Source organism: Macrobrachium nipponense, chromosome 2, assembly GCF_015104395.2.
Source record: "Macrobrachium nipponense isolate FS-2020 chromosome 2, ASM1510439v2, whole genome shotgun sequence".
Classification (NCBI taxonomy): domain Eukaryota; kingdom Metazoa; phylum Arthropoda; class Malacostraca; order Decapoda; family Palaemonidae; genus Macrobrachium; species Macrobrachium nipponense.
This window is the reverse complement of record NC_087201.1, coordinates 100,732,758-100,759,988: the sequence shown is the minus strand read 5'-3', so window position 1 is coordinate 100,759,988 and position 27,231 is coordinate 100,732,758. Positions and strand designations below refer to the sequence as shown.

At 43.7% G+C, this 27,231-nt stretch overlaps 1 protein-coding gene across 2 annotated transcripts in view; it reads left to right on the top strand.

The window, feature by feature from the left end:
* LOC135220847 (centriolin-like) overlaps nt 1–27,231 on the top strand; it is a 601,514-nt gene that overhangs the window by 394,895 nt on the left and 179,388 nt on the right. The window lies entirely within an intron of this gene.

The following is a 27,231-nucleotide window of genomic DNA, read 5'->3' as shown; positions in this document are numbered from 1 at the left end:
CATAACCTATAATGGAAATCTCAACATAAAAAAATTGTTACCTAGAAAGATATTGATACGTTATGGAAGAAATTCATTCATTCTGTTGAGAATAAAACCATGATCAAAACACTGGTAAGGCCTCGATGTTGTGGAGGCGTATAAACTTGCCTGAAGGGCTAAGTACCAACCCTTGCACGAGGGCAACAGGAGTAATAATCAACAAGGTTTAGACAATTTTATTACAAAAATAAAACTATGAATTAAAAAGAAGACAAAATAGTAACACATGAATAATGGGGATGCATTACCCCTAAACTAATACAAAAAACACAGAGTGATCACGTGACCACTTAAAAGTATGAAAAATCTCTCAAAATGTAGTGAGAATTTGGGAAATCAATTTGGGATACATTTCCAAAAGTTCACTAAACAATGATCATCACGATTACAGAACACTAGCCCAATGATGACTAAAATAAAAAACGATTACTTCTAGATTTCATGGTCACATGGCATCACTCGCAACTTACCCTCACAGTCGTGTTCACATGCATACAGCCCCCGCTCTGCCCGTAAGAGTTTATTTTTGGGATAGGTCTTTTAGAAGAGAGAGAGAGCGGTGGCTGCAAGCGCTTTTTATACCCAGATGCACTAGTGAATTTCAAGGAGTTTTAGTTCTATAAAAAGGATGCATTTGCTACTTTTACATTTAATTTTTGTTATCACAACAAATGTGTCATCATTGCATGTGGGGGGTGAAGCGAGGAACGATTAAATAAAAAATATCATAAAAGGACCATTCCTGCTTGTCGCCAAATAGTCATATACTTGGCAATTTGCCTACCAACAACAGGTGGGAAAGTGTAAGTGGACAAGCAGGATTACATCATGAAAAACTTGTGCACAAGTTTTTCACGACATATTCCATTGGTTTTTCTTTCATTACAATCTTTGTCTCATTATTCCTTTCTGGGCCTACCCTGTGTCGCTCAGTGAAATGTTCCTGTAGCACTCATTTCTAGGGTATAAATATTGCTAAGTATACCAGAGAAAAAGCTATATGGTAATGCCAGAATAATCTGGCTCGCTCACCCTTATTTAAGGTGTCGGTATGGTATCTGGGACGAGTGAAACCAATACCAGAGGTCCCCTGCCATTTAGTCTCTTCCTTTCTCAATATCCCTCGTCTACAGAGGAGCCGTTCTAGGCCCCCGCCACCCACCACTGCTACAACTAGCGCTTTGTTTATCATTCCTTTCGATAACACTGCTCACGTCACACGTGTTTTCCCTTGTGTTGTGTTTTCCTGTTTGGAATACATCTAGCTCATCATGGAACGTCAAGTTGTTGCTGCATCTAAGTTGAGTACTGCAATTAATGTTTGATCTTGTTTTAATGTAGCGATGGGCGATATAAACATGTTTAAATTGGTTATATATGCGGGAGCTGCAGCCTGCGCGTTGCCGTCCCCCGCCGCCATTTCGTGGATCGCTACCCGCGTATATTTACGCTCCTATCGATTCCCAATTGGTCCCATATACTAATAGGAGTCGATTTTCAAGCAATTAGCAGTTCCCCATATGTTTTGTAGATGCTTTTATTATTTGACTGACGTCTAAAGAATTTGTCCAATCGCGGGGGATAGCCTACTGACCGAACCGCATGCTCTCGGGACGTAGCCTTATTTTACATCTTGAGGTTGGCATCCCAACCAATAATCTAGCCAAGGTGTATTATAGGCTATATATATATATAGTTCTACTATAAGACACCCTTGTCTGCATCCAGAAGAGCCTTGGCTCCCTTCCGTAGCCTGTACATTATGGTCATTGAGCCACCGTGGTCTTCTAGCCTTTTCGGTTAAATAAATTTGATTTGGCAAGCTAGGCTAGGCCGCTCAGAGCCTGCTAGGCCAACCTGTTCAGATCGTTTCGATTTGCGAAGGTTAGGCCAGCAGTTTGAGAGGACTCGTTGCTTTCTCTCTCGCTCCATAATTATTTCTCTTCTCATATCTCCCCCGCGTTAGGACAGTATGTATATATATATATATATGTGTTATGATTAGATCCGAATACACGGATATTTTATTAGTGGCATATGTTAGTAGGCCTATAGGCCTTCTACTCCCGATCAGTTGGATCCTTCCTACCGTGTGGTTGTACACCCGGCTGCGAGGGTTACCAGCTAATCGCGTGTGAGCCACCCCGCTAGCCGACCTCCCTCCCCCACACACTCACCTCAGTGGGGTATAGGACTCGCTCACGCTACGCCGCATAGCCGATCCAAGTTCCTCGCCTAATGGGGGGGGGGGGGGGGTGGGGGGTGGGGATGGGGGGGGTGGGGAGTGCGACCGGGCGGTAGGCTCACCGCACCATGCTCTGTATAAGCGGTGGGGAGGGTGCCCTGTTCGGGCGAGCCTTGGCTGGCCACCTATCTCGTCTGGGCGGTGCACTCTCTGGCCCACGTTGTCATGTCCCCTTTCCACGGTCTTATTTCACCAGTCCTGTCCCCCGCTCCAGCGAATCCGGGACCCTGGCTTCAAGGTATTGGCTAGGCAGATAGCTCTGATTCCTTACTGACCAGATATGGGCCTAGGTTTTACACATCCCCTGTTCTGTTCCCATGAAGCCGGACCCAGTATCGGGATAGCTAGGTGTATTTAGACATGGGATAGGTAACGATCCACTGCTGTTGGATCGGTTAATTATGCATGCACACACACATATACCGTATATACTCGCATATTATGCGACTTTTGAAACCTAATTTTGAAGCTAATTTTAAAGGGGTCGCATCATACACGCGGTATAAAATTAGCGTACCGTCTATGCTTTCCCAAATCGGCAGATCGCGATAGTTACTACCAGAGGAAAACAGTAGATCTTTTAAAAAGTTATGTTACTTGTACTTCACTATATCCAATAATATTGTATGCATTCTCATATTACTATTGTATTTTAAAATGCAAAAGAGCGATCGTGCGCCATTTGCATTATTTTGGTTTATACAATATGTTTAACTGTTCTAGAGTAACCATCTATAATTTCCAAATCAGTTGATTAAGGCACAACACTGAAGGATTTTTTACTTTTTATTTTACTCAGTAAAAGAAACATTTGTTACTTGAACTATTATTTTCATTTTAGGATACGCAGGTAAGTGAAAATTTATTAAAAGTAAAAAAAATGCATAAAATTAATAAACTAAAATCCTCCAAAGTCGCTCTCCGTGTCCGTATCATCAAATACTGCTCTGAATTCTTTGCCTTCAAGGCAGTCATCATATTCGTCATCTTCCAGATCTTTGATCATTTCATCTTCGTATAGGACATTGTCAATTATATGGAAGGTATAGTCTTGTCACCGTGGCGAGCTCCCTGGCGTGGCTTTTAAAGATCTGCCCTTATGCTAATTTTACAAAAACAACAACTGCCCGTGTGTTACAGACCTTTGAATGTCCTTGAGACAAACCCCGAGGCTATAATTATAAGATTATAAGGGGTTTTCATTCCCAGGTACTTTATCTCCTTCCTATTCGGCCCTGCTCTCTCTCTCCTCTCTCTCTCTCTCTCTCTCCTCTCTCTCTCTCTCGTCTCTCTCGTCTCTCATCTCTCTCTCTCTCTCTCTCTCTCTCCTAAATCTTACAGCTGTCCGAGAGAGAGCCTTTTTTATGGGACAACATAGGCCCGCATTTCGCATTTTCCATACCTATTTATTTTGTATACGATTGCCCTTTCTCGGCTGTGAAGTTGTCTATCCATGGCTGTGAGATGACCAGGAATAACTTGTAAGTCGGTGTCAAAGTCACTCCACACTTCAGTCAGGCCAAAACTTTGCCATATCGCATTCAAGCAATATTCAGTCATTGTTTCCTATCTATTATTTTCTCAGAGAGAGAGAGAGAGAGAGAGAGAGTCTGTCTGTATACGATTGTTTATTTTCTCACTCTTCAAACTTACTGTTATGCTCTATTTCATATTTCCTTGCTCACCAATTTATTCTATACCTACAATATTAAGAAATCAAGATGTGTAGAAGGGAGAACTGCCTCCAGACTGTACAGTCAGTATGGATTTAAACGCACGTGGAACTGGTTGAAATATTCGCAAGAGCACCAAAATGAGATGCCCTGTTGATAGAAAATCTGACTCTGTTTCTTGTTATTGCATAAAAAAACTTTATCAATCGTGAACCTACGTAATTTATTTAGAATTCTGCGCAACGGAAAAGATAATATTTGATATCTGTAATGGGAGGAATGGTTTTATCTCTGTTGTTGTTATAAATTTGGCAGATATGCGATCAAACACGTGGGTGGACCAAAACAACCCAGCCAGAGAGCTCCGCTCATTTTGTAAATATGTAGTACTATTGTTTGGCGTGCTAGGCTTACCCGATTCATTTGGGTGTGCGCTGCAGCTGCTGCTACTGCTACTCAAATAATCGCATTTTTCTTACTAATCCCAAGAGTTGACCATGGAAAATCCCAAGATTAACCAAAAATCCCAAGGTAATAAAATAATTGACATATGCCAAGCTTTGGAGCCCTAAATACTTACTCTGTCTATCAGGAAAAGATACTGATAAATTGAATTGACGGTATCTTTCCTGAGAGAGAGAGACAGAGAGAGAGAGAGAGAGAGTATTCTTCATGTAATCAGTAAAATACACTAATAAAAACAAAAACTACGTACTGGATGCAAAGCACACACATCATCGTTAGCTTCCCGTGTGTTACGTGTAAACGTTCATTCTAAGAAATTCACAGAGTAGTATAACTAACACCTGATTGGCTGGTTGGTAGCCATGGAGATCTGTTATCCAATGACTGCCCTCTGCTTCTGTTCTATTTATAGACATATGCCGTGGATGACACTAGGTTTGAACGTTACCATGTTCGTGATTTTCTGACTGCTGACGGCAAAAATTACTCGATAATTTTCTTTATATAATTATTTCTTCGTGAAAACAATAATATAACGTGATCATTTTAACTTTAATGTATAGTGGTATGAAAAATACCAGTGTGTCGTAGCGATGCGTCATCAATATAGTGGTATGAAAATACCACATGGTGTTGTGGCGATACGTAATCACAAAGTACAAATCCTTTTCCCGGACCGTCCTCAAAATTTTACGACTCTTCAACTGCAAGATCGATATGGTGAAATATACTATATAGTCATACTTATTGTTGAAATTTACAAGTTGAACTGCAAAACATTATTAGATTTTGATTGTTATGTACATATATTTTTTGCGTTTTACGGAATGTTTGTTTTGAAAATAATAGCTATTAGTGAACATATGATATTCATTGTCCCACTATTTTATTATAGGTGATCTTAATTATCTCACATTCATGTAACAGTATTATATTAATATTTATTTAAATAAACTGTAATTAATAAATAACAATAATGAAAAACATAAAGGAAAAATTTTTTTTTGCTGCAGTATTGATGTTTGTTTGATTATGCATCTGACCTCACATTTCTGAAATTGAAAAATTCCAAAAACCGAAACATCGGAATGTGTGTGTACTGCACATTTTTTTAAACACACACACAATGTCTACACGTTTACTTATACCCGTTGGTGAAAAAGACTCAAATTACAGTATTTATTTCTGAGAGAGAGAGAGAGAGAGAGAATGATTTAGGACTCCAAGGCGTGTTATTTTTACAATTATTTTATTATCTTGGGATTCTTTTTTAATCTTGAGATCTTCTATTCAATTCTCGAGATTATTAAGAAAATTACCGTAACTTCACTAGCAGCAGCACACATCTGAACGACTCGGCCATTAGCACGCTAAACCACCAACCTTATGAACTGACCTCGGAAAAGGAACTCGCATGATACATGAGATACATGACAAAACCACTGTTTATTGGTGAAAATTTTGGGGTCACATGATATGCGAGATCGCACGTTACTCGAGTATATACGGTATGTACATGTATGGTTATGTACGTTTTAGGTACATATACCTATTAGTATTATCTAAATAAGATATCTTATCTTACTATACTTCATGTTGTTTACTACGGCGGACTTACTACTCCGCCGGGTATTTCAAACTGAAGTACCTTGTTAACACTAGCCCCTCGGCCTTGTTCAGTTGTCTTGAATTGTCTTTTCCATCCCTCACCCTAGAGGAATGGAGAATGGGCTTTAGACTCAATCTTATTTCACTAGATTTTACGTCTCCAGCGCCAACGGAGTCAGGACAGGTTTTCACTTAACCTGCCCCGTTCCACCAGCCCTATACTTGATGGCATGACAAGAACAAGAGCTGTATCCCGGAGCTGGTGAGAACAAGGATGCATGATACCCTAGTGCAGGGGTCTCCAAACTTTTCAATGTAAGGGCCACATTATATATTTCCCACATTTATGCGGGCCAAAGGAAAGAAAAAATCAGGGCCAGTAATTTAATTTCCTCAAATATTACAGTATAAACATGGAAAAATTAAAACATATCTTGTTGGAAAAAATCAGGGTAAACTAAATAGATTCCTGCCTTTAGTTTTATGCAACTAAATTAGTGTGACGAATGATACTGACGTTTTGACCTCAAAATTTCATTGAAACCAAGTTCCAGATTAGATGAACCAATTGTAAGAATTGATTTCAAATGATCATCAGACAAATTTGCTTGATAGTTAGATTTCACATACTTCATTTCGGAAAATGTTTGTTCACACAAGTATGTTGTACCAAAAATGGACACAAAACTACAAGCAAACTTTATCAAATTTGGAAACTGATCTGGCTGCAGGCATTTAAAAAACTCGATCAGATTTCCTTCTCTATACTTATCTTTCAGTCTGTCATCTGCCTGGAGATCAATAATTTCCATTTGAAATTGAGTTGGAAGATTTTCAGCATTGCAGTCAAATGGATTATTAAAGAGCCTGATTTCATTTGCTTTGGCATCAAGGTCAGCAAATCGCTCCTGAAACTGTTTTTTCAACTCTGAAATTCTTTCATTTGCAAATGAAAAAGGAAATTCAACTTTACTTTCTGCCTGAAATTTTTCACAACATGGAAAATGAGCAAAATTCTTAACTTTCACCTGGCCTTCACATAGCGCAAGTTTTGTTCTGAATGCCTTGACATGAACAAAATAGTCACTGATCAAATTTGTTTTGCCTTGCAACTTCAGATTCAATTGATTCATATGACCTGTCATATCTGCAAAAAAGGCCAATTTCCAAATCCATTCACATTCTGATGCCAGTCGTGCGATAATTATTTTTTCAAGGCCACCACACAGAGATTTGTTTGCCGGGCCAAATGAAATTATGTGGCTTGCGGGCCATAGTTTGGAGAGCCCTGCCCTAGTGGTAAAAATATTCTGTCACCGGAGTCACCTCCGATGACTGTAGGATAATGCATGCCCCACCGGACACACCTCCGTAGGGTCTAAATAGTGATACTTATGTATCATTTGACTTACAGGTCTTGCGTTGTTTGGAGACGGGGGTGCACCGCCGTCCTCCAAGAGCCCTGCGGGCACGTAGTGTGCCGGACCCACGCTGGTAGTGCGGTCCAGGTGGGAGATCTGGTGGTATGGCGCATCGAAGGATGTGAGGTCTGCTACGGCCTGGTGAACGAGTTCACCTCCGAGTCGGTATGTACCACTCTTGATAATGATACAATGAGAGTCAGATGGAATATATCATGTTGATTCATACTAGGCTAAGGATAGTATCTAGTTTAAGGATTGACATAACTTTCTCTTACAGAGTATCCAAGCCCTGAAGATCTGGGTCGGCGGATTTGGCCGCGATGCCAAGAAGGCACAGCCCTACATGCTCTCCGAGGAGATGGCTGGACTCATCTACCCCGGAGCCAAGAAGTCATCGGCGGTAGAGGCAGCGGTAGACTGTGCAGGTTGCTGGGGTGACATTGGACGAGACCCAACAGGACCAGGGTTAATAGAGAATATTGATGTGCATATTTTATAAGGATCAGTCTCTTCAGGATACATAGCCAGCGCAGCTCGTACTTGTGCTTCGGGGAAAAGATTTGACAAATGGTAGTAAACACGTAAACGCGCATCTTCATGGCTAGCAGCACCAGTAATAGGATTAGAGAAACCTGGTGTCTGCTGAGACGGCAGATGCTGCTGTGAAGGTTTAAGTGGTCGCGATGATACACCAGCAGGTAGATGTACAGGACCTTGCTGAGGAGACATTGGTCGAGATCCAATAGGACCTGGTGATGGAGCAGCTGGTACAGGACTGTGTGTAGGGGCAGAATGAAAAGGAGGCAATCTCGCTAGTTGTTCATCATAACTCTCAGAAATAAATGGAGCCTCTGTGCCACAACCATAAAGGTGGTCGGAGATGTGGCGGCCTTATACCTGGACCGGGAGCCCAAGGCTTGCTCTTGAGCCCATCTCAGTCTTCCTCCTTCTCTTCTACTTCATTTCAGGGATTCGCCGGGAAGCTTCAGTTGGTTAGACCGAAGTCAAGCTCGGTGGTCCCTAAAGTAGAAAACCCGGTTGACTTGAGGGCTATGAAGTCCTTGCTTAAACCAAGGTCCGGAACCAGCCACGTCACTAATCCATCGGCTCCTAAACCCGAGGTGGACACGGCAAAAGCTACTCCTCCTCAACAGAGGTCGAGAACAAAGGTTCCGAAAGCTAGGACCCAGGTATCTAGCTTTGACCCAGAGGCATTCTCTGCGAATATGATGAAGCAGGTGGGGAACGTGGTAGGGAACTTGGTCCAGACCAAGTTCCAGGAGATGTTCTCCCAGCTGTCATCCACGCTTGAAGCCTCAGGCCAGTCCATCCAATCCTTATCGGAGAGGATGATGACTCAGGAGAACCTAGTGGCGGGTCTCCGAGACACGATGGCAACAGGACAGCCTCAGTCCGGACAGGTAATTCATCTCCTGCCAAAGCTGCCTCCCTCCAAGAATAATAACCCTTGGAGGTCAGCAGCATACGCACCGTTCTCAGACGGTATGCTCACTATTGAGGGGTGCGGAACTCGAAGACTGGAAGACTTCGGGTTCTATCCTCTGGGGCTCCAGTTTCCCTTCATTGGCTACGTCCGTCTAACAGAAGACGCGATGATAAGGGAAGATAAAATCCCCAAAGAAACAGTCAAGAGCCCTTTTACCATCTTCATGGTAAACAAAGAAACACCTACCTCATGTCTATCCAAAGTGGCTGAGCTAACCATGCAAGCAGCCATGGAAGACAAACCCATGCCACAGCGCCGGGAAACAGATTTACCTTCCCTTCTGCTCCCCGGAAGCACAGACTGTTGGGTAGACGCCCCTGCCACCTTTTCTGCAGGTAAGCTGGCGCCGGACTGTGGTAACACACTGTTCAGCGAGCGGCTTCCTAGGCTTCCGGACAGCTTAATGGACAGCTTAATCAAGGCCGATTATGACGCTAGATTTAGGCTAAGTAGGTCCCTCAACTCCGCCACCATGTCTGAAATGACGTCACTCATCTACAAAGATGAGGCATTATTTAAAGTGCTAACAAAGTCACTACTTTACACTGTACAATGTGACTTGTATGACTTTGTGGTAGCGAGGCGGAATTGTAGGAAGCACGTTCTGATAGAAGCATCCATTCGCCATGAACCAAACAAACTAATTAGATCCTCCATCTGGGGAGCAAACTTCTTCCCCGACTCCGCCGTTAACGAAGTCTTGGCTGAAGCAGTGAGGGTGAGCCAGAGTCTTAAGATTCGCTGGGGACTCATTCCTAAGAGGAAATCCGAGTCCACCGGAACGAATCCTAAAGGTAAGAAGAAGTTGAGGAAGTTTCAACCCTTCCAATCCTCTCAACCACAGACGATGGTCCAGGCGGTTCCGGTGGCTTAAGTGAGTCAACCATCAACATCAAAAGCACAACCACAACAGCAGTTTGTGCTTCTGACTACTCAACCGTCGCAGCAACCCCAGGCTTCGACCTCCTTCTCCATCTCTCTGGCTTACAATGCTACCTTTGAAACTCAAGCGTTTCAAGGGTATAACAGGTTTGCCAGAGGAGCCTTCTGACACAGAGGTGGCGGAAGAGCCTCCAACCAGTGAGACTCCCTAGGTAGGAGGGAGGCTGTACCTCTTCCGACACCGGTGGGGGTTCAGCACCTGGGCCCAAAGTATTGTGACCAAAGGTCTGGGATGGAGTTGGATACAAGGTCCTCCTCCATCAAACACCTTTTACCAAAGGCCAACGGCGGAACTGTTAGAGTATACCCGAGAATTACTTCAAAAAAGGGTAGTGTCACAAGTCAAAAACTTAAAGTTTCAAGCGCGCTTGTTCAGCGTTCCAAAGAAGGACTCGAACAAACTAAGAATAATCCTAGACTTGTCCCATCTAAACTCATTCATTCATTGTGACAAGTTCCGAATGCTGACCGTGGGGCTGTCACCACCTCTATAGATCTTACAGATGCCTACTATCATATCCCGATAGCAAGACACTTCCGCCCCTTCCTAGGCTTCAGACTAGGAAAGATGGCTTATTCTTTCAAAGTAATGCCATTCTGGCTCAACATAGTGCCCAGAATATTTACAAAAATAGCGGAAACAGTAGTCCAGGATTTAAGGACTCAGGGTAATGTTAGTAGCCCTTCTGGACGATTGGCTCATATGGGCCACAGACGTCGAAGAATGCCGCAAGGTGACGGTCAAAGTGATAAAGTTCCTGGAACACCTTGGTTTTCAGATAAACAGGAAAAAGTCCCGTCTAACTCCGGCACCACGTTTTCAGTGGCTGAGAATCCAATGGGACCTAAACTCTTACACTCTATCAATTCCGCCGATAAAACGGAGAGAAATAGCCAAGGCCACAAGACAATTTCTCGAAGACAAGCAGACGTCCCGGAGAAACCAGGAAAGAATCCTAGGTTCACTCCAGTTTGCATCAGTTACGGACGTACTACTGAAAGCCAAGCTAAAAGATTTAAACCGAGTTTGGCGATCGAGAGCGAACAGGAGATCCCCGGGACAAAGTATCACGGATCCTGGCGATCTTACACAAGAGACTCCGCCCCTGGACAGAAGTCAAGAGTCTGTCGAAATCAGTACCACTGCAGTTTCCTCCGCCGGCCCTAGTAGTCCATATGGACGCCTCCTTGAGCGGCTGGGGCGGATACTCACAATACAAAAAAGTACAGGAACCTGGTCAGTGTCATTCCGCCAGCTAGATATCAATGTACTGGAAGCCATGGCAGTGTTTCTAACCCTGAGGAAACTTACCAGCCAAGAAAATCCATATCAAGCTGGTATTGGACAGCGCAGTGGTGGTTCACTGCATAAACAGGGAAGGTTCCAAGTCGAGCCATGTAAACCACGTAATGATAGCCATATTTGCCCTAGCGGCCAGGAACCAATGGCACCTAGCGGCCACTCACCTAGCAGGAGTGAGAAATGTAGTGGCAGACGCTCTGTCAAGGACTACTCCGCTGGAGTGGACCCTAGACGGAGGGTCATTCAAATGGATCTGCCAACAGGTGCCCGGGCTTCAAGTAGACCTTTTTGCCATGGAATCAAACCACAAACTAGCATGTTACGTGGCCCCCAACCTGGACCCTCTGGCTTATGCCACAGATGCTATGGCAATAGATGGGAATATCTGGAAAAGAATTTATCTCTTCCCTCCGGTGAACCTACTACTGAAGGTCCTGAACAAACTCAGGACTTTCAAAGGTCAGATCGCACTAGTAGCTCCCAACTGGCCCAAGAGCAATTGGTTCCCTCTACTAGTGGAATTACGACTCCGGCCCCGGCTGATTCCCAATCCCAAATAGACGCAGTTGATACAAACGCGGACTGTGTCCGCTTCCTCAGGAATTCAGAAAGCCTTAACTTTATGGACATCATGAAGTTTGTGGCACAGAAAGATGCCAACATTGATCCTCAAAACATCCGGTTCCTAGAATCAGATAAACGAGAATCAACACTCTGTCAATATGATTCAGCAGTGAAGAAGCTAGCCACCTTCTTGAAAGACACAGGAGCACAAACCATGACTACAAATCTGGCGATAACCTTTTTCAGAACCTTGTTCGAAAAACGGTTAGCAGCGAGTACTATTACTACAACCAAGTCCCCTGGTTCTTAAATGATGTCCTTAAGATAGCTTCAGACACTGTTAACGTGTCATGTCCTTATATAACGCTCCTAAGGAAAACTTTATTCCTAATAAGTCTGGCCTCAGGAGCTAGAATATCTGAGCTGTCGGCCCTTTCTAGGGAACCAGACCATATTGAGTTTCTCCCATCAGGAGAAATACTACTTTTACCAGATCGTCAATTTTTGGCTAAAAACGAAGACCCACAAGATAAGTGGGCCCCATGGAAAATTGTCCCACTTCCTCAGGACCTGTCCTTATGTCCCGTTAATTCACTAAAAGCCTATTTAAACAGAACCGCCACGAAATCTTCAGGCCCCTTGTTTATTAGGGAAAATGGTGGAACCATCTCCCTAAAAGGAATCAGACAACAGATTCTATATTTTATCAAACAAGCTAACCCGGAATCAATTCCGCGGGCACATGATGTCAGGGCGGTAGCTACCTCAGTTAATTATTTTCAACACATGAACTTTGACGATCTCAAAAAGTATACAGGCTGGAAATCACCGACAGTATTTAAACGCCACTACCTAAAATCCTTAGAGGCCCTTAAATTCCTAGCAGTGGCAGCTGGGAACACAGTTTCCCTTGACACTGCATAGCATGGTAATAACTAGTCTAAGTAGCCTATGTCTCTCTTTCATCTCTCTCTCCTACCTGCCTCGCTAGCATTCTTGACCTTAGCGCGGTTGTTACTGGGTTGCACACTTTAACCTGGTTCTCACCTGGATTGTATTATGATCATTCTTGCTTGTACATATGGATATCTGGTTGCAATTTTGTGTAAATAAATTCCTGTTTAGTGGTGTAGGATTCATTTAATGTTATATGTCGGGTTATACAACCCTATTGGTAGATAAGAACTGTAATTTAAGGATATCATTAAAAATCCTCATAGTATTGAGGAAATTTATTAAGTATTTGTAGATTGAATAACCCTTATTAAATAATATTTAATAATTATACAAGTTTCAATATCCTTACAGTAATTTATCTACACTAACTTTCCAAGCTGGTGGGGCCAATTCAATGTTACTATTTCACGGAGCGACACAGGGTAGGCCCAGAAAAGGGATTTTGACAAAGGAAAAATCTATTTCTGGGCAGTGACCTGTGTTGCCCAGTGAAACCCACCCTCTAATTTCCACACCCTAATCTGGCCCAAGCTTGGGTGCTATCTAGAGGAATGGTAAACAAAGTGCTAGTTGTAGCAGTAGTGGGTGGCGGGGGCCTAGAATGGCTCCTCTGTAGACGAGGGATATTGAGAAAGGCAGAGACTTGTAAGGACTATACTCGAGGACGCCCCACAACAAGTGTCACAAGGACACGGGGTCGCCCCCCGCCTCAAGATTGTCATCCAATAATTACTCCATAATCATTGTCTTGGGGCGGAGTATTTGTAAGGACAACACTTTTTCCCTATTTTCATTGTAACCAATCATCAAGTCGCGTTGTTCTTACTTCCATCCGATAGAGCGTTCCGCGGCCTTTCCGCCGATGTATAACACATGCAATTCCATTATTTGTACGCTTTATTATATCTAAATGAATGTTCTGTAGAAACCACAATTTACCGTCTCAGAGTCATTTCTGTTTGCGGTGCGAGACTGCACTACATATCCGTCCGCACCTGTCTATGTCAACCCAGTTTGTCTGTAAATAAATCATCAGTACCCAGCTACCTGTCTTAATCTCTGGTCCTCAAAACTGGTGACCTCCCGGAGTTGGTGACACAGCGGTTTAGGCCCAGCCTTTAACGGACTAATTACGGCCGCTCACCTTCAGAGAACCTTTAACAGGCTCAATATGGCGCCACAGTTTAGGTCTCTGAAAACTCCACTGCGAGGATGACACCAACGCCATTAACGGACTAATCACGGCACTGCTTCCCAGCGTGTTTTGGCGTTTATTTCGAGGACGGGTAGCTGGGCGCTGGTCACCCAACACAAAATTCAGGCGGCGGTTCAGAAACATCCATCCGACGTCGCGGCCTCCTTTGTCTCACCTGGGGAACGCCAGATATCTTCTCGACCCGCCGCAACTGCGGGCCTCCTAAGGTTTTTCCCGCCCCGGCGCCATTGTACCGGCGACCTGCGAGTCCCCAGATGAAATCCCCTGCCTGCCGGCGCCGCTGCTACACCCAGGGGATGTGCTTTACCCACCCGACGTCGCTGCCTGTGGGCCTCCCCTGCCTGCCGACTGCTGCTATACCCAGGGACGTGCTTTACCCACCCTACGTCGCTGCCTGTGGGCCTCCCCTGCCTGCCGACGCCGTTGCTACACCGAGGGACCTGCTTTACCCACCCGACGTCGCTGCCGCACACGTAGGCCTGCTCGGCCCCCTGACGTCGCTGCCTGTGGGCCTCTTCAAACCCTCGACGCTGCCGTTATTCCTGGGGCTCGCTTGGCCTTCCTGACGTCGATGCCACGCCTGTGGGCCTGCTCACCTTTTCAAACGCTGCCGCCTGTAGTCCTCTTCGGCCCACCGACACCGCTGCCACGCCTGTGGGCCTCCCCTGCCTGCCGACGCCGCTACCTGTGGGTTTCCTCGACCTGCTGACGCCGCTGCTCACCTGTGGTTCCGCTCTGCCCGCGGGACGCCGCTGCCGCGCTGGGACTTCCTCAGCCCAACCTACGCCGCTGCCGCACCTGGGGATCCCCACGGCCTGTCCCACTCCACCACCACACACAATGCAGCTCTCTCTTGCAGTCTGGGTCGCCCGGCATACAGTAGAACCCCCTAGGCTACCGCCAGGGGAGGCATCCTGTCGATCAGCAAAACCGAAGGGACTATTACTCTGGAGGGACGCCCCACCCATCCAAGTGCCACAACGACACGGGGTCGCCCCCTGCCTCAAAGATTGTCATCCAATAATTAGTCCATAATCATTGTCTTGGGGTGGAGTATTTGTAAGGACGACACTCGAGGACGCCCCACAACAAGTGTCACAAGGACACCGGGTCGCCCCCTGCCTCAAGATTGTCATCCAATAATTACTCTATAATCATTGTCTTCGGGCGGAGTATTTGTAAGGACAACGCTTTTTCCCTATTTTCATTGTAACCAATCATCAAGTCGCGTTCCGCGGCATTTTCGCCGACGTATAACACATGCAATTCCATTATTTGTACACTTTATTATATCTAAATGAATGTCTGTAAGAAAACACAAATTTACCGTCTCGGATTCATTTCTGTTTGCGGTGCAAGACTGCACTACATATCCGTCCGCACCTGTCTATGTCAACCCAGTTTGTCTGTGAATAAATCATCAGTACCCAGCTACCTGTCTTAATCTCTGGTCCTCACAGACTAAAGGGCAAGGGACCTCTGGTAGTGGTTTCACTCGCCCCAGATACCATACCGACACCTTAAATAAGGGTGAGCGAGCCAGAATATTCTGGTATTACCATATAGCTTTTTTCTCTGGTATACTTAGCAATATTTATACCCTAGAAATGAGTGCTAAAGGAACATTTCACTGGGCGACACAGGTCACTGCCCAGAAATAGATTTTTCCTTTGTCAAAATCCCTTTTTTATTATATATTATTATAATGCGATTTTTTTTCATATCGAGATTTCCACTATAAGATATGAGAGAGGGTGATAGTGATGATAATGGAGTCTTATTTTTCCCTTCCTCCATAAGACTACTTCTGTCGAAGGATTGGGATCACGATGATGACATCATCGACTGGTGATGTCCCCACAAAGATGAGAGAGAGAGAGATTGATATTCTTAATTTTTTGCATGTTATTTTCACATTGATATAATTTTCTGGTAGACTTGTCATCCATGGCATTAAAGCTATGGTACTGTATGAAACATAAGACTATAAATGATGAATGCACAGTTAGGAATGAAGGAATATATTGTCTTAAAAATTTCATGTTTATGTCACTATACATAGTTTACCATTACGTTTACTGAAGCACGTAATTCATATAGTACCTTTAAATTCCTTAAATCATTGGCTTGATGGTATTTAGTTGATGATATTGCTAAACACTACTTTTCTTCCGAAAAACAAAGTTGTAAAGAAAGTTATAACTTTTGAAACATGTCTGTCAGGAAAGGTTCTAGTGTGGATGCTCGCTGTATGACGTTTCAAGTGACGAGTTTGCAATTATCCAGCCCTGTGGTTAACTGATCAACAGCCAATCAGGAATGTCGTAAGGGACGGGGCTGTGCGCCAGATGCACAGCTGCTGTGAATTCATCATAGCAAGTGGTTGTGTCCATTGCCTAGCCTAACTAGTTCAAACCTGTCTTAACCTGGCCTAAGTGGTTGAGTTTTTAGCCGCCTGGAGCGCTTACAGTTTAGTTGACCACGGGTTTCATCTGCTAGGTAATCGGCGGACGAATACAAACAAGATGGCGTCCGTTTGTTTTGGAGCCAATTTCGAAAATGTGTAGTAATATAAAACCAAAAAAACATATAAAAATGATTAGAGGGGGACCTTGTTGGGAACCGGGGTTTTGGGATGGGTGGAGAACACAGAAGAAAGGGTAAATGTCCTTAAAACGGTAAGGGGGACCTATTGGGAAACCGGGGTTTTTGGGTGGGGGGAATACAACGACGACGACAATGAACACTAGGAAAATCATGAAATGTCTGTGTGGCTGACCTCTTACTCAACATTTGTATCACGTTCGGTCTGGCTAACTAAACTGTCCCCCCTAATCAGTTTAGTTGGCCAAGGGTATTATTATCTGCTAGGTAATTGGTTAATGAGATGAGTGTCCTTGGTAACTAAACTGTCCCCCTACTTTACCTTCGTAGCCCGAACATATGGGCTATTAGCCTAAGTGGACGTTCGGGCATGAGGTGTGCGGACTGGGTAACTAAACTGTCCCCCTACTCTACGTTTGTAGTCCAAACATATGGGCTATTAGCCTAAGTGGACGTTCTGCTCATGAGATGCGCGTTTTAGGTAACTAAACTGTCCCCCCCTACTCAACATTCGTAGACCGAACATATGCGCTGTTAGCCTAAGAGAACGTTCAGGCAGGAGATGCGCTACCTGGCAAACTAAACTGACCCTAACCAAACGAACCAACTTAACCATATTTAGGGCGCATGCACTTACCTGTCCGGGGGGCTTTGCCCCACTGGACCCCCCAGTATGATATGGTAACAGTGATTGCGACCAAAGGAACCAACCTAACTACTGGACCCCCCCAGTATGGTATGGGAACAGTGATTGCCACCTAACCGCACGAACAACCCTAACCTTACTTAGGGCGCGGGCCCTTACCTAGCCGGAGGTGGGTGGGGGGGGGCTTCTCCTCTCTCTCTCTTCTCCGGGGGGGGGCTTCTGCCTCTCTCTCTCTCATTCTACGTCTCTCTCTCTCTCTCTCTCTCTCTCTCTCTCTCTCTCTCTCTCTCTCTCTCTCTCTCCATATGGTGGGTTCTGTAAGTAAGCATTGTAATGCTACAATTTTAGCGATCATTTTATTAACATGTGCTGTTACTTGTACGTTCGGACATGGCTGGCACTGGTAACTTCTTACGGATATGTAAACACACTTAATATTTCCCAGAATACATTGATTAAAGTCATGTCCAAGTTCATAGTTCGAACATGTGGACTGATAGCGAACGTGAATGTTCGGACATGGTGAGCAGCCCTGACTTCCGCTTGCCAATAAAAACACTTAACATGCTATATATTACCTACTTGGTTTCAACCTTAACAAATGAACATATCGTACATATACATCAATTAACTTAATATTGAGAGGCGTCAAATCTGTGCTTGGCCCGAGAGGCAACCCCCATCCACACACACACATATATATATTCAAGCTTAGAGTTGGAAATTGAAATCATCCGAGTCTTTGGGGAACACGATTCTTCTTTTCTTTCTGGCTGGGATCATTTGTCTTGGCAAAGAATCACAAGGTCCGGTATAGTAACTGGAATGGCGGCGGCAAATTGCATGTGTGCGGGATACAATGTGGAAGAAGCGGACATGATGAATGTTTATATGCTGACACAAAGGAACAGACTGGGGTCGAATCATGGTCGGGCAGGGTCGGGTCAGGGAACTACTTACCTCGGCAGAGGGATTAACGGCCAGACAAAAGGTGTTGAGCGGCCTGGCCAAGGGTATCGTCATGGTAAAGGTGGAAGAAATTAATAAAAGGGGCCCAGTATATAATCTACAATTAGTAGGATTCTTATAAAAACTAATAATAAATAACGGAGCTCCTACAGCTTAGTTGGCCAAGGGGAACGTCTGCTAGGTAATCGGCGGACGAATACAAACAAGATGGCAGCCGTTTGTTTTGGCGAAAGTTTTGAAAGTCTGACTGGTCAAAGCATGTTCAGGCAGGGTCGGGTCCATGAACTACTTACCGTAGCCAACTAAACTGTAAACTACCCCTAGGCCTGAGTAGTTTAAAGCTCCCTTAACCTAGCTTAGGCTGTTGAGTTTTTAGCCCAGCAAGTGGCCAAGGTCTTAGACTAGCCTAACTAGTTTATAGCTACCTAAACCTAGCATAAGTGGCTGAGTTCTTAGCCTAGCCTAACTAGTTCAAAGCTACCAGAACCTATAGTTAAGCAAGTGGTTGAGTTCTTACCCTGACCTACCCTAGCTAATCGAACTTGCTTTGTGTTCTGCCTTAGACTAGCTTGAGTTGTTGAGTTCTTAGCCTAGGCTAGCTAGTTTAAATCTGCCTTACTGACTTATCCTAGCCTAGGTGGTTGGGTCCTAGGCCTAGCCTTGGTTTGTGCTTATGTATTTTTTTGGCAAAAGAGAATTTGGGAATTTGAAGAGCATGCCAAAAAAAATACATAAGCACAAACCAAGGCTAGGCCTAGGACTCAACCACCTAGGCTAGGATAAGTCAGTAAGGCAGATTTAAACTAGCTAGCCTAGGCTAAGAACTCAACAACTCAGCTAGTCTAGGGCAGAACACGGTAAAACTTTACAAAGCTTGCGCGGCCTATGAAGCGCCAAAAAACACACGAAAAACGTATGTTTTGGCCTAATTTTCGATAACATGCAGTTAAAGATTAGTATATATATAAAACTATAGAAACGGTAATGGGGGACCCTTTTGGGAACCGGGGTTTTTGGGTGGGGGAACACAGACAGAATAAAGGGCAAATGGATAGTGTTTCCAGGCGTAATTTTCGTAAAACGGTAAGGGGGGGACCTATTGGGAAACTGGGGTTTTTGGGTGGGGGAAAACAGACGACAAAAATTAACACTGGGAAATCCACGAAAACGGCTGTGAGGCTGACCCCTCTTACATACCAACCCAATTAACACTGGGAAACCCACGAAAACGGCGGTGAGGCTGACCTCTTACTCTACATACAAACTGACACCGCTAGCCTAAGATGTTTCTTGCCTACCTAAGAAACATCCCGCATTCGGACATGGCTGGCCTAGGCTACGTGTTAGGTATATGTACCGAAACCCACGAAAACGCATGTGAGGCTGACCCCTTACTCTACATACAAACCCAATTAACACTGGGAAACCCAAGAAAACGGCGGTGAGGCTGACCCTTTACTCTACATACAAACTGACACCGCTAGCCTAAGATGTTTCTTGGCCTACCTAATAAACATCCCGCATTTCGACATGGCTGCCTAGGCTAGTGTTAGGTATGAAGCGCCAAAAAACACACGAAAAATGTATGTTTTGGCCTAATTTTCGATAACATGCAGTTAAAGATTAGTAGTTCGAACACATGGGCTGTTAGCCTACGCAGAGGTGCGGACATGATGTGCGGCCCTGTCTACGACTTACCAATAAGACCACTACATTTGTAAAGTTTTACTGTTCGAACACATGGGCTGTTAGCCTACAACATTCTAGTAGTATACCTTTTTATCGATAATTTTTAACATCCATTGTTACTTGTAAAAACTCAGTAATTCCTAGAATGCCGAGATTACTGTTTTGGCCGAGTTCACAGTTCGAACACGTGGGCTGTTAGGGTAAGTGAATGTTCGGAAATGGTCACCGGCCCTGTCTTCCGCTTGCCAATAAGAACACTTATCTGCTATTTACTACCTAAACGCTTTGACCCTTAACCAGGAAACATTTACCTTAACTTACAGACATCAATTAACTTGCCTTATTATTGGGAGTCGTCAAATTCGGGCTCGGCAGGGGGAAACGGGAGGTGGGTACAGGTTCGCGACCGCACGCATGAACACGTGAAACCGGGCTTCGTACTTTGGATATTTTCGGCGGAAGAGATGGTTTGCCAGGTACTTATCGAACGAGTCCTCCCTTCTGCCGTATTTAGGTACGTCAGCCCTCGCGTCCCTCCAGCAACGTTCGATGTTCTGGGTTGATGCCCCAGTTTCGGGATCCACAAAATTTTTGGAGTGGTTCACGGTTTCATGCGTGTAGCCCTCCAATTGCAACTGGGAGTATGCTGCCCAACAGTCGCTGATGATCTTGGTTCCCGGTAATATCCACTTTCGTATTTGGGCAAGTAACGTTTCCCGTGTACGGTCAGGTACTGGGACCATAAACGTTTTTTTCGAATCACGTTCGAACCCTCCGAACACCCACACTCCTTCAATGTACCTCCCTCTATTGTATTTGCGTTTCCTGAACTTGGCTTCGTCGATTTCGACGATTTTGCCGGGCCCACCTATTGGAGTACTACTATTTTCAATATGATGTAATACAACTTCCCGACAAAAGTTGTACCAATCATTTACGGTACATTCACATACACTAGCGGCACGTGTAACTTCTATCTGAGTACACCAGCTAAAGTTAAAAAAAAAACTAAGAAGAACTTGCTCTATAGAAATATGAACACTTTCGAACCACGTTCCAGTGAAGCCAGACACGTTTAGACGGCAACGTGCTCGACGATCATCCGAATTTTTTATGACTTTATCACACCGGAATCGATTGTTTTTTGTCAATTTTACAACGTTAAGGCAACTCGGGCACCTATACGTTAATTTCAACACCTTATGCCTTGCAAAAAAGTCGAGGGTTGACTGCCGATCCCTAGAAATAACGGAGATATCAACGAAAATTGGTTTAAAAACTCACAAGCCGTTTTGCTCAAACCAAGAATCCATTACGTTCGCGGGCTGAAATCAAATGAACGAATTCAGGGGAATGTAGGCAAACCTAGCCGAATCGGGCTTAATCCTAGGCCTATGATTGGTTGGCCTGCATCATATTTAAATTAGAGCATATGATAGGCCAATTAGAACGAACCTGCGCATGCGCAGTAACGAGAAACTGGTTGGCGCAAGCGCAAATGCCTTTAACCCAACCTCCGAAATGCCCCCGACCGTAACGTTGCAAGCGGCGATCGGAAGAACTGGGGACTTGAGAAAAAATCCTGTTTGGTAACGAAATTGTGTGATAATGAAATTGTCCTATTTTGGTCGGGTAAGTGTATCATCAGGTATAATTTAGAATGAAGAAGAAGTTATCTTCTATGGTGTTCTGCCAGTTACGCACTCGTTACCGAGATACAAGGCCGCGAAAGCTTTCTCTAGTTTTACCCTTCTTGATTCTGCAAGAAGATTTTCCCATTCTACAAGAGTTTGGGATTTGGTTAGGTTTGATTCCTAGCTTAACTTACCTTTTCATTTGAGTAACAAGATCAGTAATGTAACTCGTATTCTGGTGTTCTTATCTCCGAAGTAGTTGAGATCTATCTTAGCTCTGTGATATGTTGATCAGGTATGCTGTTATGATGGTTCCATAGCCCAAGAGGGTGTGTCTTGTCATCATAGGATGGCTCCTCTGATGAGTAATATACTGATTGTATGTCATCATAAGGGATCACCTTGTTGGACATCTCCTTTATTGAAGATGCACGTATCCTGGAGAGCTCAATGACTTCCCCCTTGTGCACAGTGCAGTTACTTTGACAATGGAAAAGTTTACAGTAGGATATTTAGAACATATCTCTGCCGAGTATTTTGCCATAGGACAGACATCCCCTTGGGGTATCCTATTATCTCTTCTGTCTGCTTGGAAAGACCTATGTTTGACATCTTGTCTGCGCAGAAGCTAGAGGTCTTCTATTCATGGTCCCAGATTTGTTTATTGGAGAAGATGACTCCTTTCTGCCGCCAGCTCCACTCGTTAACAGTCGAGATGCTCCAGTGGGCAGCTGACAATTCAGTGGAACTCATGGCCAGGTACATTCCGGGCAGGAGGAATGTGATGGCTGACAAGCTAAGCCGTTGGAGTAAAGTCCTACATACGGAGTGGTCTCTGCATCAGGACATAGTGGACAGACCTTTCATCCTTGGGGAAGAACCCATGTTATACCTCTTTGCTACTCGCTTCAACAGGAAGCTGGAGGTATACCTCTCGGTGGTCCAGGTTACTCCTCCTCTGGCAGAGGACACTCTTCAGCATCCTTGGCGCAATCTCTAGGTGTAACACGCCATTCCTGTTCTGCCTAATCTGTCATGTACGGTCCTGAACAGTGATGAGTTCCAGGAATCTCAGGATGACCTTGGTGGTGCCTCTGTGGCCACAAGCTGAGTGTCACAGAACTTCTGTATCTTCTGTCAAAGGCTCCAAGAGAAATTCCCCTATGGAACAACCTCCTTTGCCAGCTCCATGTGGAAAGGTTCCACCAGTCGGTAAGATCTCGACTGCTTCACGGCTGGAGACTGTCAAATATCTCCTGAGAGCAAACTGCATGCCAGATGTCCAGCTATCTCAGATCTTCTTCAGAGGTTTCTAGGGCAAGTAGGCCATCTACCGCCATTGGGGTCGTCGACAGTGTTTCTCTCCACTTGGAACTTCCGTGAGAAGATAATGGATTTTCTAATCTTTCTCAGAAAGAAAAACGTTCTTTCCATCTCAGCTTTCAGAGGCAACAGGGCCAACTTTGAGTTGGTTCTGCTTGAAGGCCGTGGACATCTCAACATCCTGAGAAATATCGATGTTCAGGAATTTTGAACAATCCTGTTCACCAAGAGAACTCAAACCTGCGATGTGGGATCTTAGTCTGGTCCTGAGTAGTCTCACTCGAGCTACATTCAAACCACTTCAGAACTCGTCAGTCAGGAATCTGACTAAAGACAGTCTCTCTGTTGGCCTTGGCATCCATGAAGAGAGGTGGAGAACTTCATGGCCTGAGTTTGAAGCTAAAAACACCTGGGTTAGTCTGTGGTCTTTGAAGTTGTCCCAGAATTCGTAGCCAAGACTCAAAATCAATTGGTTCATGGTGGCAGATTTGCCTTTTTGTCAATGCACTCCCTGAATGAGTTTGTGGACAGTGATCTGCAGGAATTTTTGCTTTGCCCTGTCAGAGCTCTGCTCCACTATCTAAAAAGGACTCGTCACCTGAACCAAGGTGTCGTAGACTTTTTTTTTTTTTTTTTTTTTTTTTTTTTTTTTTTGTTTTTTTTTTTTTTTTTTTTTTTTTTTTTTTTTTTTTTTTTTTTTTTTTAGCACTGGCTGGTCCAAAGTAGAAGTTTCCAAGAACTCCATTTTATTCTGGCTGTATGAGGTGATTAAGCAGGCTAGAGCAGATGACATCATAGGAATGAGTTCCTCTCTGGCATTTAAGAAGAATGTATCTGTTCATAGGATTTTGAATTATGGTTCTTGACTTCAGCAGACCCCATTCACTTCCTTTTCCTGAAAGACATTGCCCACAGGTCCTTGGACACTTTTTCCTTGGGTCTGATGGTGGCTACCCAACAAGTAGTATAGCTTATCTCGTGCCCCTACCGGGACAGTTGCATCTTACCTAAGATGACTGTGTGGAGTGAGAGTGGGTGAGATGGTTGGTCTCCTACTTACTCTTTAGCACTTACTCCTCTCTCTGATGAGGAGAGGGAGGAGCAGTAACAAATCCCTGTGGCTTACATTACATGGGTTGTTGCTTGAACTGACAGAGTTCTTTTTACCTTCCACGAAAGCAATGAATCTGGACATGTCTCATTGTTTTTCATTCCAGAAGGCTGAGTTTTTAGATACTCCCTTATCTATTCTCTCACGGGCTCAGACCCTCCTCTTTAGAACTTTATCTTCTAGGAAGGGTGGTCAGATGGGCTGAATCCCCAGCTGGTTCAGGGTACTTATACCTCCCTCCAAGTATAAGTCTATCCTATTGTTAAGACTGAAAATTTGTTCCATGTATGAATAAATGACAAATTTTGATAAATTTCTATTTTTCATAACTAATAAATCTGAGGTCTTTACGTTAACTGCTCATCTATAGCCACCCCTCTGATACTCTGGGTTGGAAGAAAGACTGGTGTGTCATGAGGTTCCAAGCCTGGTCATATATGCATGAGTTGCCAGATGCCACAGATTCCTTGCTTTACAATCTTTGATTGTTTTATAACTGGTTTCCAGCTGACGCTAGAAGATTAGCCTATTGTTAAGACCTAAGGTTTGTTAGCTATGAAAAATACAAATTGATTAAAATTTTGCTACAATTCATCATAGTTTGAAACTTGCCTGATCTTACCCTCTGTCTTTGATTAGCATTCTGGAATTTTGCTGTAATTGTGTTAGTGACCTCTGTAATTTATATAGGCAGTCCCTGGTTATTGGCGGAGGTTCCATTCTCATCAGGGTGCTGATAAGCAAAAACTGCCATGAACCGAAACTCAGCAATTTATGGTGCTTATGGCACCAAGTTTCGGTAATGGCGCCAATCATGGGTTAATGGCGCCTCTGTCAGGTATGTTATGATGCCATATATTGACACCTTATGGTGCTGATAACCGAAGCTTGGCCCGTTCTAAAGCCATGAATCGCTGAGGATCACCATTAACCGAATCCACCAATAACCGGGGACTGCCTGTATTCTTTAGGTTTAATGACTTTGTGCCCTAACATCAGCTTTTATGCAGAATTGGTCCTACATGGTAAAGGTCCTTTGCCATAAATATATCTATCCATGGGATCTTTGTTTTTCATATCTGCTAGCTGTATACTAGAGCTTTTTCTATTTTTACCACTATCCTGCACTGCTGAACTAGCTTTCACACTCATTAGCAAAGTAGCAAACCTTTCACCTAAGCTCTTCTTGTAATGGAATATTTCTTGAATAGACATGTTGTTCTTGTGTATTTCTTAGCTATCTCGGCATAAGATGTTTTCTTATTTCAATCATATCCAACACACCTTTTCAGCTAAAGCTGACACATTATGTGCCCTCAGGCTTTCTCTCACTACCACTAGAAACACTTCTTGCACACTTTGGAGCTATTACTCCAGTTTATTATGGCTTCTTTTGAATTATGAAATAATAGAGCATGTGGACTGTAAAGGAGATTCACTGCAGTGGAAGGCTATTCACTAACTAGTGTGAAGCAATGTTGTGGAGGTGCATACATGGAGAGACAAAAGGTGATATGGGTGGTTGTAGGGCAGAAGGAACGTTATGCTCGGGTACTAGTGTTGTCTGACTCTGTTGTGATCTTGTGTTTGCTTGTATGGCAAGTACAATTTGAAATTCATTTCAAATTTTTTTTACCACAATTAACTACAGTTAAGTGGGTCAGCAGATATTGAGGTCAATTCAATAGTTTCTTATTTCAAACTTGACAAAAAGGGTGGTCAGAGATTCCATACCACTGCCAGTGTTTAGTGCAGTTGTGCAGATATTCAACATTTATAGTTTTTGTTAACTTCCATATATTTTACAGACTTTAGTGATGACAAGTATTGAAGAAATACAAAACTGCAATCTGGAAGGGGGCCAGTGCCATTGGTGCACCTCATAAGGTGCACTGTATGCATTCCTAGCTCTTTGCAGTGTTCCTGTGACCTCTGGCTGCAACCCCTTATACTTCATTCCTTTTACTGTACCTCCATTCATATTCTCTTCCTTCCATCTTACTTTTCACCTTCTAGCAATTGTTTCATAATTCAATTGCTAGGTTTTCTTCCTTTCCTACCTTAGAAATCATTTTACTCCCCAGTTTCCTTTCATTCTCTTCCCACATCTTTCAAGCCTCTCTATCGTCTTTCTGTCTGTTTGGATTATTGAGAAAGGATAACTTTGCTGGGATTACAGTTCATCCTCAAAGCCAGTAGTCCCTCTCGACCTGGGACCACCTTGACGTTGTGTGTGTGTGTGAAGGGGGGGGGCTCTTGAACCTCAGGAATTTGTTCATGGCTTTGAGTCCAAGAGCCCCATATATTATTGCTATATATTTGTTTGGATTAATTTTTGTGGAATTTTCCACTTTTGCACAATTTTATTGGACCGGATAAATAGGAAAAGAGATAGCTGGGACTGGGTTAATATCCAAAACTCAATAGTGGGAGCTGTGGTAGGACCATCAACTATCTGATAATGTTTGGTCCCAAGAACTATTCTTCAGGGGTGGACCACGGATTCCAGGTGGGTCTGTCTCTGTGGATAGGACTCTCGGCATTCTATCTGGTTTGCCCATAACATGACTAACACATATAATACATTTTTGTCTATTAATTTATTATTTATTTTTTCTTTTTTAATATTTCCCTTCACATCTTCTTACTTGTACCTAATGAACACCTTATTCTTTGGAAGTTTGAATTTCAAGTCAGTGGCCCTGCGGGCTTGTTCCACATGAATAGGTTTAATCTACTGAAATAAGGAATCCCTTGTAGCAAAATTATCTGACTGCCTCAGTCTTCACTGCAGAATTGACACCTATTCTCAGTCTAGGATATGCAGTTAAAACTGATGGCAATCACTTTACAATTTATTCTGACTTTTAGTGCTTTATCTGCCATTAAACAGTTTAGCCCTTCCCATTTGACTGTGCAGAGAATTCAGGGTTGGCTCTACTGCCTAGCTACCCCTTAAAAATTGGTCCAGTTTTGTTGGATAACAACCCATGTTGGTATCAAAAGAAATGAAGAAGCCAGTGAGCATGCAAAGTAGATGCTCATTTTCAGTACTGAACTTGATATATCAGAAGCTCCATCCCTTTGCTATAGGACACATTTTAAATGATGACGTCGATGTCAGTTATGTAAGGAATACATCAAAAGATATTTGAATTTTTCGTGATACTTAGTTGTAGCAAAGTTGATTTTTACATGATTTATTTTGTTTAGAATTTTTAACTAATTCCTGTATATTCATATTGTGACACTGGATAAGTAGTTGTTCCCTGGAATGTTTTATTGCTTATTTTGAGAGTTTTGTGTAAT